Here is a 19139-nt window from a genome sequence, read left to right on the forward strand (position 1 = left end):
AAGTAGGTTGAGGTTTTAGCGATTGGATTTGAATCTTTGGTTTTGGTACGCGGCTCGTGATTTCGTTGGTGGCTTAAGGGGAATTGTTTACCATCGTTTTTAAAAGTTAGCATCAGAAATTGTTATGTCTAGCTAGGTTCAACCGCATATGACAGCATTCGTTTCCGGGATAACGACCGACAAGAATAAATCGGTATACAGCGTTTTGGAACAGTCAAACTCTGTCAATGTAAACATAATGAAGCAAGAAATACTTTACAAACACAGATCGTTTAAAGTTCGATCAGAAGGTAATAATAGAAACACGTAATATGAGGAGAACATGTAATGGAGTTGCGGTTACTATGCTATGAGATAAGAGTAAGTTTACTATCGATAAATCAATAGTCATTAACTGTTTATGCTCTATTTTGAAATGTTCGCCTCTTAATACGAAACTAACAGCGATAGAAGATTAAATCTATCACTCTATGAAGATTATTTTGACTTTACTTCGTTGCGATCATTAGTACACTACACGTATTAATTATCTATTTGATGTATCTTGCTCTTTTAAAGTAACGCATACATGCAAGTGCAATAGCGTGAAATTGGAGGCGATATAAAAAGCAAAGTTACTATTTTCTTCATATGTATCTCGTATTTTTACCATAACGTTTCAATAAAGCTTCAAATGACTTACGTTTATATAGCATTTTCTTGATTTTCAACTTTCTCGATAATACCCAGGCTAAGAAAGTTAAGCCGTTAAACTCTGGGACATTCTGCGTATCTATCTCCGATACAAAGAAGCGAACAAATTCGTCAATCTCTAAAACAAGCTGCTTTATTCGAACCAGTAATGCAAAGAACGATCTGTCCATTGTCGAAGCAACGAAGTGCAATCTGATCCATTAAACGATTCCTGTTAATCGTCGAAGCCTTGACAAACAATCTCCAATTAGTGTCCGAAGCCTTGACAAAAGTAGCCGTCCGACATAAACGTGAAACGAAACTCAGTGACAAGACTCGTTTCCTCGGACAAGAGCCGCGACAACCATGTCCATCTGGTTAACAACCTAATAAAGATAGCGTATGGCTATTTGAGACTGTTTCTTGTGAGCTTTATCGGCAGCTATTGATGTGTAAGTAAGTACTTAAGTACGAAAACGCTGTCGGAGGAGATGGAACGCACCTCGTTGCGTAATCGCGTGTCTCGAGAAGCCTACGTTCGGAAAATCTACGTGGTGGTTCGCTGATCAACCGTTGCTGTACGCGGTCGACCAACTAAATCATTCGTTAATGGGAATTACATTTACGTAAAAAATGTAGCACAGCGGTTACAGCTGATAGCTGTGGTCACTGATTCTTCTCGCAAAGAAATTTGAGCCGTCGATGAACGGTGATTCTGGAAAGAAAGTGACTCCTCTGATCGTTGCGTAACATCGATTCGAATCGCGAACTAATCTTGCGACATTTTTGAAATACGTGATTTCTCAAGATAATTATTTGTATCTTTTTGCGGCCGAATTTCTTTTTAATTGATTCTCTAAACATCGAATGGTTGTAATGTAAGGCAAAACGAGGTGTAACGAGGTTTCCTCTAAAAACTTATATGTCACTTCTCTAAGAGGCAGAGGATACAAAAACTTTCGAAATTATTACCTAACGAGATAATTTTCTTATTAGAATGTAATTAGAATACAATGTAATTTAAATCGATTTTCTGAAATAAAGCACATTTGTTGCAAACGGTAGTTTCATTTAGTAACCATGTTCTCATTTTATGAACTGTTTTATGTTCTGCACACTTCATATCGCTATGATTGATGTATTGGGTAAGTTACAGACGGAAGTGTACTTAATTACAAATGATTTGAATGTCAGATCAAATATAATAACCTTGTATTGGTAGTATGAACTACCATTTATTCTTAGTAGATAAGGTATCTCGATATTGTCAAAGATTTTATAGAATAAATTGTAACCGAACCCCCTCTAGCTCTAACACAGCCTTTATCTGCAATCTAATCTCCATCTGTTACTACGTTAATGCGAATGTTAATATACACGTATAGTTGGCGTGTTTGTATGTACCACTTATGTAATAAATACGAAAGGATTCGTATGAAAACGTTTTAGTATTTCAAGCTAATTACCATGTAATTATCGTAACATTTTTATTATGCATACTTGTGGGTTGCAAAAAGCAAGAGGCAAACATCGGTTAGATTACTTTTACATTAAAAAAATTCCAACATTGACATGATATAAAAAGAGGTACGAAATAAGACGAAAATAATTCTTTAATCGTACATAATGTTAAAAAACATAGAAAAAGGCTGTGGAAATAATTTATAACAGAGTAAAAAGTTCGATTTAATTGTGATCTTTGTAAAACTGATCACGTTACAGGTATGATATGTTACATATTCTCCGCAAATGTCTGGGAATCGAGGAAAAATTGTTTTCACTTTGTATAAATATGAAAAAGGACTTGTTTGAGAATTTCGGTATATTTGAGAAACAAGAGATTCGCACTGTTTTCCTCTCACAGGTTTCCTAATTGCGATTCGTATCGTTTCAGACTGTTCCACCGAGAGGCCACCTACGTTCACGTGGAGCTCCACGTGAGGGAGAGCTCAATGCTACGCGCAATTGAAAGTAAACTTTTCTATTTTTCCTTCGATCACAGCGAGCCACTGGGACCTGTGTAACTCGTAAACCATCGATTCGCTGTATTTTTAATCACAGCACTCCGCGAAACCGTTATGTCGTGTGTCTTACAATCCGTGAGTGTCGTCTTGTACCCTAGACACACGGTTTTGATTGAGCGCTTGCTGTCGGGAAGACGCGGAGTGAAGGAAAAAAGCGTCTTCCTTTTTGAATGAGTTCGAACGAAGGCCGTTTTCGATTGTATAAAATGCAAAGGCAAGAGAATATTATTTGGTAAAATATAAAAAGGTAGGTCACAAGTATCGTACTATACCAGGAAGTAAAATATAAGAGAATACGTATATCTATACGAAAAAAGGTTTGTAAGAATATATTACAACACAGACAAAACAGAAAATACTATTTAATTTAAGAAATGGTAAATTTCATGCGCGAAACAATGCAAATAAGATGATTTTATTCACAAGTAATCATAGAAAACATACACCACCAAAGTTTGCTCAAATACATTTAAAATTCAATGACCTTAAACCACATTTAATAACACCCACGCTTCTTGACCTTACAATAGATACCTGACATCATGGAATATTTTAACTAACCTCATAACTACTCCAAAAATTTCCATTTCCTGAATCAAAAGATAGGACTGAACGAAAATGATGTCAACCTTAACTCAGTGAAACATTGGCAAGGAATTGGTCAGGGGCTTACCAACGATTGCTACACACGCAAAACAACGAACCATATACGTACAAACGTATACAATGATACGCGAAACAAGTGAAATTAAGAGACACGAAATTTTCCGGCTTCACGAAGCAAGATGATACGAAAATCGCTCGGAACTTTAATGCCAGGTCGTCGCCCGTGACATTTCAAATACTTTCAAGTTACTGTATGGCTCTCCTCTCTCCGCGTACTGTCGATTAAACATGGCGAGAGTCGTCGCAATTATAGCTCGCGGGAAAGGACTTTCGACTAGTAAAGAATCGCCGATTCACTTTTGCAATCGTCGGTCGTTGCACAGCTGATTCGAAGCGGGCAAAACACGGTGCACCGTGAAACGAGTGTAAATAATTTTCAATTTCCATCATTTTCCAGCATAGATCTCGTTCTCTTGCTGAATCATCGCCCGGTCCACTCTGTTCTAGAGTCCATTTTACCTGGATATTTTCTCCGCGGAAGCTCAGCTATTCGCGGACCGTTTCGTTCGACTTGTCTGGATTGGCTGCAATCGCAACGAGCTGGCCAGTTTCACGTTGTGAAGTCGTCTGTTTGGAGAATGGACGACTGTAATACTGTAACCGTGACCCGTTCGCGAAGTTCGTTTACCAAGTGTAATAACTCGCTTCCGCGGCTTTCGTAGTTTCTCTTTTTTGCGGACGGCCGCCGTCGAACGAGATGGAGCGATCGCAATCTGACGAACGAGCATAACGACGCGGACTAACTTAATAAACCAGTTGCCCACAGTTATATAAATGAATAGCGTAGGCTAGTAAAACGTCGCCGCGGTTGCACGCTTCTGTTTTTCGGTAAAAATGAAACGATATTTGTCAAAATGGTTTACTCGATAGCTTCGATTTAATCAAGCAGATTTCATTCGGATCCAGTGTTTAAGGTTTTGTGATTGAAAAAGAACGCGAGGTGATTCATGGTTGGTCTCATAGACTTAGGGTTTTCGAGGATAGACGTTGGAATTTTGGATAATCTGTGTGTGATGGCCCGTTCGTTTTCAAGATCAAGGACCTCGGATGGTTTTGAAATTCATTCGTGGTTCTCTGTGATGTCCTACGATCCTCAGGTCCTCGTAGTCAGATCTCGAACATCGAAATGCGCTGTGGTAACTCGTACTTCTATATGATTCTCATATTTCTAGATATCTTATTGTGTAGGATTTTGCACCAAATACTTTACAACGTCCTATGGTCTCTCGAACTTCGCATCTCGAAATGCCTCTGGTCCTTCTATAGAATCTTTCGATCTCTGGATGTTTCGTAGTGTGTTTCACTAAATGCTCCGTAGCGAAGCCTGCGATCCTAAAATCTTGGTTATTGGCTTTCAAAGACCACTACAGGGGTAATCTATAATTCTAAGGTTTTAATTGTTGGCTTACAGGGACATTCAAATCCCTCGATACCTTTAAATTCAGGCCATTGTGGTGTCCATGCATTGTGCAACGTAATGAGTTCAGTGACTGGAGTTTGAGTCAGCAGCGTGCGTGGATTATAAAATATTTTCCGGCTTATTAAGCGTCAAGTCGTAGAAATTAAAATTCTGTAGAATGTTGGATTTCCAAATGTTTTATTATATTTGGAAAAATGATACATCTGAGAGTCTCATGACGTCAAAAGTAGGTATCCAAAATTGTTGAACCTGAGAAGATTCTGGAATAAATCTCGCCGACCCAGTGTCTTGATGGTTAATGACGTTGGTGTTCAGATTGTTTCAAAGTGACTTTCACGATCTGGATGTCCTGAATATCCTGGTACGCCTGGAATGCGTCCGTAGGCGGTCAAGATACCATAGTGTTCGCTTGGCAGAGCTTGAATCATCTACTCTGAGGTTGTAGAAGCCAAGATTACATAATTCTGCTACGCTTCGAGGAACACTATTCATCCCCGATTTGTACACTGGCTTTCTTTCGTCCTCTGAATATATGTTGACACATAACAATGCACAATATAACATTTGCTTTATGTATTTGTCAGCGAAAAGTAATAACATCGTTGGAAGATGGTGCTTCCTCTTTAAAATATGTATGCACTTTCTCAATTACTTCTCCTAAAGCAAACATCTGTTACTTTATGTACCTACTTCATCGCAAAGTTGGAGAACAAAAATTATGCTCTATTATTTTCATATATTCTTGAAGCCTGTCCATCGACGCCTTGTACCGTAAAATTTGTATTACATATTTCATATCTTGAAAATCTTATTCTGGAAATCTAGTAAAAACAAATAATTATTTCACTGTTCTTCAAAAATCTCGAAATCGTCATAACGAAGAATGATTTGAATTATTTACAACAGCGATTCATATTTAAGCGATTGAAAAGTAAAACTGAAACTCAAATCTATTCCTTGCAAATTTCTAAATCTTGTTAGCAGAACGTTATGATTAATTCTTTAGAAACTGAACGCTTTATCTGATAGAACTGATCGACTTAGCTTCTGTATGGTTCATTTATTCGATAAAAAAAGACGGTTGCTTTGAAAGTTCTAATCGATTTAATACTTTCAAATGAAAACAACGTTTAGATTGAAAACGAAGATTACAAATTCTAGTAATGCTTCGAAGCACGCGAAAATGGTCGAATAGAACAATAAGTATAACTTAAATAAGGACGTGGTGGTTACGTAAATGTACTATAAATTCGAAATAGGAATGTTTCTTTCGTAGGAAACATCAGAAATAAGAATAGGTTTAGTGGTGTTTCAAGTCACGAAAAGATGATTCCATTTAATAATAAGTGTAAGTTAATAGACATGCGACCTGTTATATAAATGAACTGTCTGCTCAAAGCAAACATAATTCCACGGTTTTACTTTCCAACTGGAGGAACAGCCATTCAATATCAACACAATGAAAATACTTTCTTTGAAAATTACGACTCACGAGACGTTTGAAATGGCTTTTCGCCAAAGAGAAAAGCGAATTTAAATTGAACTGAAATACAAATAGAAATTTTCTAAGACTAATACGGAGGAAACAATTTAGTGAGAATAAAGTTACGTAAGAATAAAAACAGAGTAAACAAAGAACTTGACAATTTTTTGACGCATATACGAATAACGATATTTCGATTATTACAGTTCCATGCCATAATCAACAAGAGTGGAATCTGAAAAAGATTTTCCAAAACGAAAAACTTAATCATTGAACCATAATCTTGCTCTCCAACCATAATTCAAACGAGAACCCGAACATCGATCGATCAAAGAATCTGTTTCGATTCTTACAGTCCTATACCATAATCAACAAGAGTGGAATCTGAAAAAGATTTTCTAAAACGAAAAACTTCAGGTCACAAAACAATCATAATCGTTGAATCATAATCTTGCTCTCTAACTATACTTCAAACGAGAATCCGAACATCGATCGATCAAAGAATCTGAAGCAACGTAGATAATAATGAAAACCACTTTCTCAACGAAGAAAAGTACATCCATTCAAAATGGGATCAGACTTCGGAGTAAATGAACAATTCAAATCGAGAATAGGCAAAGTATTTTAATCAAAATTCTGCTTTCCGACGATACCTCATACTTCTCTTCGTATTTCAAGCTCTTCTCGAGAACCTGCATCGACGTGATGTGTAAAGATTGAATCCAAAGCGAATTCTATATGGAATAAAAAATTTGGGAATGTCACAAATCACGAATAGACAAAATATTTCAATAAAAATTGCCCTTTAACTTCCCCTTAACTTCGACATTCGACGTGCTCTCGAGAACTTCGATCGATATAATATTTAAAAAGCGAGTTGAAATGAAATTGCAGAGCAAATGAAAAATTCGGCAATGCTTCAAATCACGAGAAAACGATCGAGCACGGCCTACTTCGCGCATGAAACTATTCATCGTGAATACTTATCGAAAGGTTGGTTTTCTCCAAGCGTGAAAGTGCCCTGCGATCGAGACAGGACTTTGGCACGAACGAAAAAACGACTGTGGCGATAGTTGGAATATTTATTAAATAAAATTCCATGGTCGTGGGTCGGGATCAAGGAAACCGATCGAACAGCAGACGGAAGGAAACCGACAGTGAATATTTCCGCGCAATTAGTAACAGTTTTGCCCACACGTGAAAGCCGCGAGGAAATTAAATCGGTCGTTCGACCAAAGAAGCGGAAGTCAGCCTTCGGTATATTCTGTGTAACTACGTAATACACAATTATTATTAGTCAGTCGCCGAATCTTTGTTCGTTCGCGTAAACGTAGAATTAGGTAATTCGGTTCTTACGCGAAACTTCTATTCCTTTTTCGCTTGGAGTCAAACTGTTACGTTAGATAAGATGTTTTTTTATCAAACCGAAACGAAGAAATGATTCGAACGAACCGCATGATCGATGTTACTCGTTGTTCGAGTTTTCTTTAGTTATTCTCGCATCAGATACACCTTTCAGGATCGTTGATTATACTAATTTGTCTTAATGGCTAGCTAAACCTATCACCATTAGCACGAGTACAAGTTCTTGTACATGTTCTTCGGAGATCAGACGTAGAGGTGCTTTAATTAGAATTCTTTTATACAGTTCCTACTGTATTTCTTTCCCTTCCTAACACGCTGGTCGAAGAATTTCGAGATTGATGATACATAATGTATTTAAAATCAGTTTAATTTTTATCTCTCTTAGGATGAATTTGCTAAGCTCGAAAAAGGCAATAATATCTTTTTTTTTCTAGGGAGACTGACGTAGATAAAATTGATTGATGTGAAGAAGTATTTTATACATTTAGAAGTATGTATTTATTTGCAATAACTTTTCACATTTTCGTATATCAAACGTAGAACAACTAAGATCGAACGATGAAGCAACTAGATTGTAGGACAATTGTTTGACTAGAAACAACGATAGAACTTCTTTCCTTTATATTTTCTACGTCAACAGAAGAACACAACCATGTTAATTTCTAGTCTGAAGCAAAGTGAAGGTATATACTAGTGAATTAATAATAATCAATTTCAATTAGTAAATATTTACTCGATGCATCGTTCGCTTTCCGCATTCTAATTAATCGCATTACATCTATACACGTGACTACAAAACAAGTAAAATAAAATACCGTCGTCATTTATCTACCGTTCTTCTCACTTTCTATCTATTACGTGAACGTTCCTTTTATTTTCTTTTATTAAAGAACAAGCAAAATTAAATAGACGAACCAAGATTTGTCTGTTCGTTTCAGATGACTCGGAGAAAAATTCCAGATTCGACAGAAATCGATGTCCAAGTTTCCTAATTTACGTCTAACAAAATTATCTTAATCCATTCTACGCAAACACGAAATCTAAATTCCTTACTCGTTTCGCTCATTTCTCACGACTTCTCTAATCCTCGTTCCCAAAAAGAAACACAAGACACGAGATATTAATTCGTATTTCTACTTTCATTCTATTCCTTAAACACGAAATACCTATTTCCAAAGGAAACTAAAATACAGCGGTGGATAAAAGAAAATTTTTTATCGATAGACTATGAATTTTAATAACTTTTGTACCGAAACTTTTCACCATACTGATAACACCCGTTTACTCTGTTTATTCGTTGTTCTTGTTAAATACAAAAACATTTAGTAAATTTACGTCTCACTTTATAAACTTCGTTTTGTCCGCAGTTGTAATTCCATTTGTAAACTAAACTACAATATACTAACACAATTTTCAGAAAAGAGACTAGGATACCTTGTTGCAAGAGAATACAACGTCCTTTCTCGCCGATTCTTATCTCCTAGAAAATCGTGCAACATTCGTCACCCACCTACACCGTTGACGATTATTTTCTCTACTCGTCGCTATTAAGATAAGTGTCCGCTTGGGAGTAAAATTACCACGTTGCTTTGTGAGTGACTGTTCAAGTCGTCGCCTTCATCTCGATAGAGGACAAATTATTTATTTACGTGGAAATAACGAGAACTGTATAAATGACATATCTATTGAAAATTCATAGAATTAAATTCATTCTGTAGGATAGTCGCTCTCAACGCAGTGTTCACTCGCGAGAAATACTCTCGAGAACGATTGCCGATAATTATGTCTCGAATGGACGTCTATCTGCGGACTCCTCTGAGTGGCAGATTGGTCGTCAGACTCCTACGACGCGTTCTCAGCTCGAAACCGCTGAAATCACCCTTTTCCAAATACGATCGTTTAATTAAACGCGACTGTGTCCGACGAACAGATGCAAAAGCACGTGAGCCATATAAGCGATCGGAGCTCGTGTTCGCGTTATACAATCGCAGGCCACGATTTGCCCGTTACGGTGCGTGCATACGAGGCAGCCGGAGATATTGAAAACGAGAGTTTCGATCTGTCCGTGCTCGCTGTTTCACCGCGCGACGAAGGAAAGTGTAACAGGGCGAGAGGATTGTGCCGGAGAATAGAGAAATGAAAGTGGCCGGCCTGTCAATGGACCGACCGTTCATGCACGAAGTCGACATTTAGCGGCAATTAAGGCAAGAACACACAAACGTGCTACTGTTAAGACAGAAAATCTTTTCTGTCAGAACTCTTGGTATTTCGTTGGTCGATTTGACTGATGTGCCGGTATAGTTAGTTACAAATAGACAGTAAAAGATTTTTGTTTCTATGCTACGTGTTGCTATGCGTCTACGTGTCGGATGAAGTTTTCATCGCATTGTCGCGGTATATTTGACGTTGGTTTTGTCACTTTCTTACGGTGATAGAATTTTTATGACTTTCTTTCGCCTCGCTTCGTAGTATGGTTTTGAAAGAAGTTTAGCAGGTAAAAATGAAAGAAGTAGTTGCCTTTGGTTTCGTAAGTAGTATCGTTAATTCATTGACTGGATCGTCTTGTATATCGGGCCAATGTTATTAGCAAAGTTTTACAAATCAAAAGTTGCAAATTATCAATTCCAAAGAATATCCTGAATATGACGTTATCAAATTTGATAATAAAACAAATAAAACTCTACGGTATATAAATTATTTGATTGTCGTCTGTGAAATATTATGAAATTGTACAGTGAAGAAAAAATTGACGCGAGAATTTTCAGATTTTTGCTATTCGGACAAAGCGTAGTTTCCGTGGAGAAATGTCGTCGGGATAAAAAGACGATTTAGAAATCCGAATGTACGTATGCTTCATCGTTTTTCTAACTCGATGTTAACAGTTTTCACTTTCGATCGAAGTGACTTGTGTTGTCGTCGTAATAGTCTTAAATCGTTTTTCCGTGTAATGATTGCAACAAGAAACGTTACATCTCAGAAATAAAAAAGATATTGTCAACCTCGTTATTTTATCAAACTCGTGTTAAAATCACCATTATGAAGATAGTAAACGAATCTTTTGAAACAAAGATTTTAAATAATCTCTGGTTGAATGTCAAATGGTAACGAAAAAATGGAAATTCAATAATTCAGAAGTCAATACAACAGCTTTCATGTTTTTGTAAATTCTTCTTATTAGCTCCAATGCTCCATTTCTATTTATTTCTATTAATTTCATGTCTTTAGAGAATTTAAAGATCCTAAATCGACCAAAGGTTTATTATGGCCCCTAAAAAATTACTGAACATATAATAACTTAAAAAAAAATCAGTTATTAATTTATGAGCAATCTTGCACCCATTATGCAATTTTCTTTCAAGAGATTCGTTTAAAAAACAATCTGTTTGTGATTCATGTAGCACTATTAGTAGAGTTGCACTATTGTCAATCAGAATATAATTGAAACTCGTTCAGTGTTTTTGAATTATATATTATTGTATAGATGCAATATATATATATTACAGACCTATATACGTAGGTCACGAATTTCGAAACTTTCTCACAATGATAATGCTAGATCGTTGATCGTCTTAAAAAAGTGAATTCTTTTTCTAATCTAACCCTTTCGTGCGTATACTTTTTCTGTTTGTGTAACAGCTGCAGATGAAAGCATAAAATATTAGACTTAAAATTGAATGTTTAATTTGAATTAAATTTATAAATTTTTAATCAAAAACTAAAAAAATATTTATATAATCAGATTTCAAATATAATCAGTTAATTTTGGATAAAGCACAATCTGCTATTCAAGCAGAGCATTTGAATCGTTTTTCGTAAGTGAGAATCGCGAAATTTAATATCATGAGAACGAAAAAGTGCAACATCGTTTTATAGATACGAGTATATAGAATTTTGCGTTTCAGCAAAAATGAATCGTGTTCCTAGAATCGAGCTTTAAGTTACGTTGGTTGTACGCGATGATCGTGCTGATTGCGATTTTCTAGCGAGTAAGAATTATTTATGTAAAAGCAGGTACCCGCATCGTGTTTGGAAAAGAGGATGTACGGCAGTGACACGTGGAAATGTTTCCATTGTTGGACAAGGGCAACGTCATTGCTCTTGGTTATTTAATTTATTATTTCCTCTCCACGGTGCCTTTAAAGGTAGAACAGTTAAACACAGCATCTAAATTTTATTCCAATACGCGTTTTCAGTCCAAATTTTTCATTAAATTTGGTTAAATCTAATTAGATTTGAATTTAATTAGAATTTAATGCGTTTTAAGTCAAAGTCTCGATCTTTTAAAATTTCTATTTTAAAAATGTTAAATAACAAAAATCAAATTTCATATCTCACATAATCTAAATATTTCATTTTTCCGGAGAACGCAGGTTCGATTTTCCCGTTAAATAACAGAAATTAAATTTCAAATGTAAATGAAAATACCAGCTTTCCGCTAAAGGAAACATATTTCAGATCGTAATATATTAATATATTACGACTATATACGATAGAAAGTAAAAACTAAAGCAAATAGAATAGTTAAAAGTGACTCTACATCAGATGTTAAATTATTCATTGAAATAGAATTTGAACTTCACGCTTCAAAATTCGATTAAATCGTTAGAATTGGTAGAATAAATTAATACGAGAGGGAACTCTCAATGAAGCTATTTCAAAATAGAAGAAACTAACAAGTATTACTATTAACTTTAATCAAACGTATTATGGTTGGAATCTCTGATCAATTAAATCTAATTTGATTCTTACATGGTATTTCAACATACTCTGAATTTTATGCAAACCGATACACGCCCAAATTGCTTGTATTACTTCGAAGCTAATGTAAATTCTGGTTTTATTAAGCTCATGAAAATCCAATCTATGTACACATCGTCTAATTAATTAGCTTCTTTTATAGTTTCGGAAACCGATGCTCAATTCCTCGTATGTTCGAACAACGTCACGCATTTCGCTTCCTATAATATACTTCCCCTCTTACGAAACCGCGTTTATTTAACGAAAAGGAACGGTAATATGAAGGAAGAAATCTTAATTTAACCGCACTATCGACTTCGTGTTCGAGATACGGGCTCGACGCGTGCATAACTCGCATTTTCGAAACGAAAAACCAAGCTAATATATTCCATTGGCACGATAGTTTGGTAAACACGCTCTCATTGATACCGAAAACAACGACCGTGTTTCTAGAATGTTTAATCGGTCGAACATGCAGCCTACAATTAAGGAGTAGAAATGGAAAGAAACTGGGGCAAAGAAGTGGAAGTCCACTGCAAGAAAAGTAGCACGAAATTAGCGCTATCAAAAATTTTGGCATTTGCCCTCAATAAATTGCGTTAAATTACAGTCGTAGTGATTGCAGTTATAATAGTAATAGCTGTATCATATGTATAATAACTGGATTGCGGATGTTTCTGCAAACTCGTATTTTTATAAACCTAATTAGAAAAGCTAAGTAAAAATTATGGAAGCTAAGTAAAAATTTAGTTCATTCGCTGAATGTTACGCTAAGTAATATACGTCATACTTTGGATATTTTATATAGTTTTGTATACGTTACATGTTACGCGCATTTTATGCGATTTTGCGATTTTAAATTTCCTATGAATGTATAAAAATCCGTAGTGTAATAATAATTGCTTATACAGTGATGAACAAAAGTACGATGAGCTGTATTTTCGCACGGACGAGCTCTTTTGTAAAATTTTTGTTCGAACTTGTAAAAAATACCATTCTTAAATAATTGTATATTATCTAGAATGGAAATATATTAAGTATATACTTATACATATATTCTATTTTATCTATAATATTATATATAAATTTCATTTTACAAATACCCGTATAACGAGAAGTGCTTTTTTAAACATTTCCAATTGATTTAATCTTTGACCGCATTTTCAAAAATGGTTCCACGCTTTCGTAACACAAAACAAACCACAAATATGTAACAATCTTTCCAAATCTCTTACTAGAACCACTTTAAGAATCATAGGCACGAGTATGCAAATGACGAATGTTCGTGTTACAACTTAGGATTATGATTAGTGTCATGTGTCAGTTTCACCGACAACGATGTTAGGTTTTAGCAATTAGGATCGCAGTCAGGACAGACGTGATTCACTTGTTACTCGCTCGGCATTTCAATAAAACTCATAAGTGCGCGGTCGTTCAATGTTTATGTAAATGAACAGATTTACGTAATACCGGGTTATCAATGCTTTTAACCTTCTCTAATTGTTCCTCCAGCGAATCGGAAGTCGTTTCCTCGATGCAGCATGATCCTTAGCCAACTAATCGATTGGACGCGTTTCACGTGAATAATTGCTTTGTTATGGTTGTTTACAGCGCGGCGAAAAAGGTAAGTCGAGGATCGTTAATTGAAAGCAAATAACCAAAGTAGAGGAAATGTAAACTGGCTGGACGAAATAACAATAAAGCGAGAAAGTAATTTATCCATAAGACGAGGTAGCTGAGAAAGTTTTGCCGATTTATCTATTATTTATAGATATCGTTGCCTCTTTAAATAAATTACGAACTTACGTAAACGTTAAATCTACATAACAACTGCGCTACGTATATTATTTCAATAAGAGGAAACTAAAAATATAAAATCGTGTACGAACGTTTTTAAATTCTTGAAACATATTAAATTATCTAATTTCATCCGTAACATATATAATGTTAGTGTAACTAATATGATTGATAATGATCCTTACAAGTTGATGCAACGATAAAAAAAAATTAAATTAAAATATCTAAAAAGTGATGGCTTTTCGTTTATTTTATGCCAAATATCGACGTATATGGTGATGAAGTTATAAATGAAAAAGCATAGCATAATTTCGCTTGAAAATCAAGCACAATTAAATAGCCGAATATTTCTACACGAGGATCATGTCAAACTGGCTATTGATGACTTCATAAGAACAGACAATTCTCTGCACGATGTATTAATCAGGTAAGAAATAAAATTAAGGGGACAATACTTAATTACATAGAAAAAAAGATGAAAATATTAAAAACACTTGTTTTATCTCTATCGGTACGTAAAACCGACAAAACTTTTTCATTTCATAATCTGTTCGAATTAAAAGTGAAACCGTGAATAATAGCTGAACGTTAAAGGTTTTATATTTATGCGGAGACTGGTAATTTTACCATTTTTGTTACTGACGCTTCACTTTGGTTCGTCTTATCGCGTTCTAAGCGTACGTGCACGAACATTATGCTGCAATTTGATATATATTCTCCGCTATAAACTAGAGGTTTACGAGCGTAATGTTAGAAATTGATCGAATTGAATCTCGTTTGCAAATCATTCCCGACTATAACGTTACCTATTACGTGCCATATTTTTGCCTTGACAGAGTGTACTATTGCTATATTAGGAAACTTTCCATCATCTTCTGGCTATTATTGCATACAAGTTGAAGAAAGATGGATATTAGTCAAATGGCGTATTAATTATGTACAAAACGAGCATAATATGTAAAATTACAAAAAAAAAAAGGCATTCATGATATAATATACCTTATAATATTTAATATGTAGATGAAGCAAATCTCTGCTTAGATCCACTTCTTCAAACATGCTTATAAAATTATTAATTTGCATAAACATCGACAGTCTAACTATAATGAAAGCACTTAGAGTAGATTAATATTCAAATTTCACAAGCAAATTTATACGATTCACAGACTAATGCATAAAATGTCTTCTCTCTAAGGTGTCTCTTCAGACACCAGTAACGCTTATAATCATCTCGTCACGACTGAATCCAAAAGTGAATATAAAAAACGAACAATACAAATACAAAATAAACATATTTATCTATGAATAATCAGGAATGATCGTGAAATTCGGTATATTGAAGATACAAAAGTCAAAAAAATCATGGTAAAAAATTCATTCAGGACTTACGTCATTTATGGTCGACAGGCTTGGAACTGCGTCGATCGAGTGCACGATATTCCAGAACCCTCATGTTTCCATCATCGCGGCTGTCGAAGATCTTCGGTGTCGTCACGACGACGGAACCACGAAGAAGGTAATTCAACCCCACGTATCAACGACGTAAAAAATCAAATTTGCTACTATACGGATCGAGGGTGAACCGCGTCTCGATCTTCCCTCAGCTGCCGTCGAATCAAAGGACTTTACTTCCGGCGAGACTCCGGTGCGCACCAATTTCCTGATCACTGCACATCAACACACTGCCGGATCCTTTTCGACGCTCGTTTCCTCTGCCTTTGTATTTTTACGTTCGCGAATGCAATGGAAAAAAAGCAAATTTCAGTAAAAAAAAAAGGAAAAAAAGAAACGTGCGCGAGTGAAGACGCGTCTCTTCGTCAGTTTCGATACGAAAAAACTTGTCTTCCCGATTACGCAAACGCGGCAAACGGGCCAAAAATAAAAGTCGCGCGCCGAAAACCGGAGAAAACAATGTCTCACGTGCGTCGCGCGCGGAGATTCGCAGCTGACTGCGCTACTATGGTTCGTTATGTCCCCTTCAATAGCAGGTGGCTGCCACCGCCGATTTGACGAAGTACGAGGACGCCTAGATAAACAAAACGCGGGCTTGAAATGGAAGATATTGCAAAGTGAAAACGATCGAGGCTTTGTACTGTGATCAAGTTTACGGGGAATTCTTTCGAAGTTGTTGGTATCGATGGATTTTTTCGATGGAGATTTGAAAAATTCTATGCAACATTGCATTAAAGATTTATTGTTATAATATTTGTACTAACTCGTTAAAGGTAAGAGATAGAGCATGGTGTGAGAAATTAGGAATAAATGGTTTTTCTTAAATATAAAATTAGATTTTCTTTGACACGAGTTCGAAAGTGATAAACATGAACTAACATTGAACTAATTTTGAAGCCTGACATTAATTAATCAAATCATAACGAATGATTAATCTATCATCGAAATCAGCTTGCATTACTTTTTTTGTAGTAAAAGGTACAATGTGTTATCGTTAAAGAACGATTGATCTGAAAATGTAACGCTTTCAAACGACGTTCGAATAAAAATGTAGATATTTTGTTTCTTTAAATTTTAATTTCATAAATTTTCGAAATCTTAAACAACATAGATTTTTTAAATTTATCTTAACAAAAATATCTCAATCGTACATGAAAAAATAGTGTCATTTATATAGATACTAATAACAGATAATAATTATAAAATAATTAAGATAACATTCTACTGCTTCCACCAAAAGAAATTAATCCCTTTTCATCGTTTGAATGTGTTCAAATGACGAAATTAATGATGATAGCTTAATCTATGTATACTACTACTAGAACTATTTGATCATAATTTGTAGAAGGCTACAAAAAATATCATTAAATTCAAGCACGACAAATATACTCTAGCAACAGACCAAAAAGAAGAAACCTGTCTATTGCCACCGCGAATTACGTTTGGCAATGGCTGCGAAACAGCCGCTTCCTGACACTAAGGTAAGCCTGTGAATCCTATAAGGCCGTGAACGCGTTCACCTTTCAAGTTTCTTATTAACTGTTTTCACCGACCGGTATCTTCAAACGGAGAACACGAAATCGACTACTGTCGACAGGAGCAGAAAGACGAGTCGCCTAGCTGTCTATCTCTTTATCGACCGTGTCTGACACGCACACAGTGCCACTGTCGTTAAATGAAACGTTTACGTCAATAGGTTAAACGACAAAAGCTACAAGAGCAACTTGGCAAAGCACACGATTCTTTTCTCCAGTTTTTCAGCATTGCCCGCGGAAAGCAAGCTCGCGCCTGGGTATCTGGCACAAGTGCATGTATCCCGTGCACGTACGGAAGACGTGCACTTTCGCTGTCGATTCGATATTCTCTCTTTCTCGATCTCCGCAGAGAGTGTCCTTACGCGATATACAAGTATCCTGCGACACGGCTAATCTGTCGTTCTCTATCCCTTTTCCACTCTTGCTCTCATGGGACGAAAATTTTGCGCGCGACGAAATAAATTCTTTCAATTTTTGTATTCAAAGACAACGAAGGAGACGGGCGATGAAAAAGTCTCGGCAAGCAATTAGATTGCTAGAGACGCGCGTGTCACGCGTTTCCTTCTCCTCTCGTGCGGGACGTTTCCACGGTGCTCGAATCCACGGTCATCTCTTTCCGTCGACGGTACCGTTTTCGTTAATTCGCCCCGTTAGGATGCGGATAACGGATAACGGTCGCGCGGCAATGATGGTCGAAAGTCGGCAAAGACCCAAGATCCCGCTTCTCGAGGAGACCGTGATGGACCGACGACGAAACGGAGAGGAGAGGCCGGCGAAAGAGCACACACCGCGGATTGGAAATTAATGCGAATGCGCGAGCGGACTCGGTCTAACTGCGGTAGACGATACCCGTCGACGTCGGTAGCAAAAGCAGAAGGTGGGGAAACGACCCAGGGACTGGGGACTACTCGCCACTGCTGGCGATTGTGATTGTTAGCGCACGGTTGTTCGGTGCGTGCACACCGTCGAGACCAGAAGAGAAGGTTGCTCTCCTCGCCTCGGGTCGGTACGTTACTGGCCGACCTGGCTCGTTTCAAAATCGGGAAAGTCGCCGTGATCCAGGAGGGGCTGTCCTTCTTGAGCTGTATCCCCTTTCAACGCTATCGATATCGGTGGAGACCGGTGGACTCTAACGATCACGCTCGATCGCCGTTTCCTCCGGCGTCGATTACGCTTGACGTCTCCTTCGTCCCGAGCAGCTAGATCCTCTCCTTAACTGGCCATTCGTTAGACGAATTCTTTTTGCGGGAACCAGCTAATTTTCTACAATCGATTGGCTCTGTTAGAATTAATTAGGATAGGGAGAGAGAGAGAGAGAGAGAGAGAGGAAGAGAGAGAGGAAGAGAGAGAGGAAGAGAGAGAGAGAGAGAAGAAACCATACATATGCACGGAGAAAGTACCCGGAGTACCTAAGATAGTCGAGGATGGTGGACGTTTATACTTGTTTCGAGTTACTCCGACGTGATTTACGGTTTATGATCGAAGATGTTTTTTCGCGCTTCCAGGAACGACGTTTGCCACATTTTAATATTCATGGTGTTACGCAAATTTACCGATTGGTGAACGGTTCCGAGAACAGAAACTCGTCGACAAATTTTCTTTCTGATCTTCTGTTCTGAACAGTACGTTGTATCGTCGGGAGTAAAGATTTCTAAGGCAGTAGCATTCGTTCGCGCCAGTTTAAAAAGAGTATGGTTTCGCGTTTGGCAATTTAATATTTGGAGATGTCCGGAATAAAACGATCTCTTCCTTCTTTTTTCGTTGGCGCAGACTAAATTAAGATGAGTATCAGTATTTAAATACAAAGTGAACAGTTTTAGGAGCTATTATAAATTGGTATTTTATTAGCAACAAATTTATTAGCAACTCTATTACTTATATAGAGAAGAATATTATTATTGGAAACTCGAGATTATTTTCCAATATTTCCATTTTTTAATGTATTATATAACTTTCTTACCTTCTCCAAATATTCCTCTTTCAAGAAT

At 36.6% G+C, this 19139-nt stretch overlaps 1 protein-coding gene across 4 annotated transcripts in view; it reads right to left on the reverse strand.

The window, feature by feature from the left end:
* Positions 1-17994, reverse strand: part of sona (sol narae metalloprotease) — a 90894-nt gene extending 72900 nt beyond the window's left edge. For 3 of the 4 annotated variants that reach the window (XM_033343186.2, XM_076623940.1, XM_076623947.1), the window contains exons 1-2: positions 17514-17994; positions 15554-15880 (exon numbers count right to left, since the gene is read on the reverse strand). The gene's annotated coding sequence lies outside the window, so the exon portion shown is untranslated. The remainder of the gene's footprint in view (positions 1-15553; positions 15881-17513) is intronic. The other variant, XM_076623943.1, reaches the window with a different exon arrangement.
* Between the last annotated feature and the right edge of the window lie 1145 nt (positions 17995-19139).

The sequence above is a fragment of the Bombus vancouverensis genome, chromosome 2 (assembly GCF_051014615.1).
Source record: "Bombus vancouverensis nearcticus chromosome 2, iyBomVanc1_principal, whole genome shotgun sequence".
In the NCBI taxonomy this organism is placed as follows: Eukaryota; Metazoa; Arthropoda; class Insecta; order Hymenoptera; family Apidae; genus Bombus; species Bombus vancouverensis.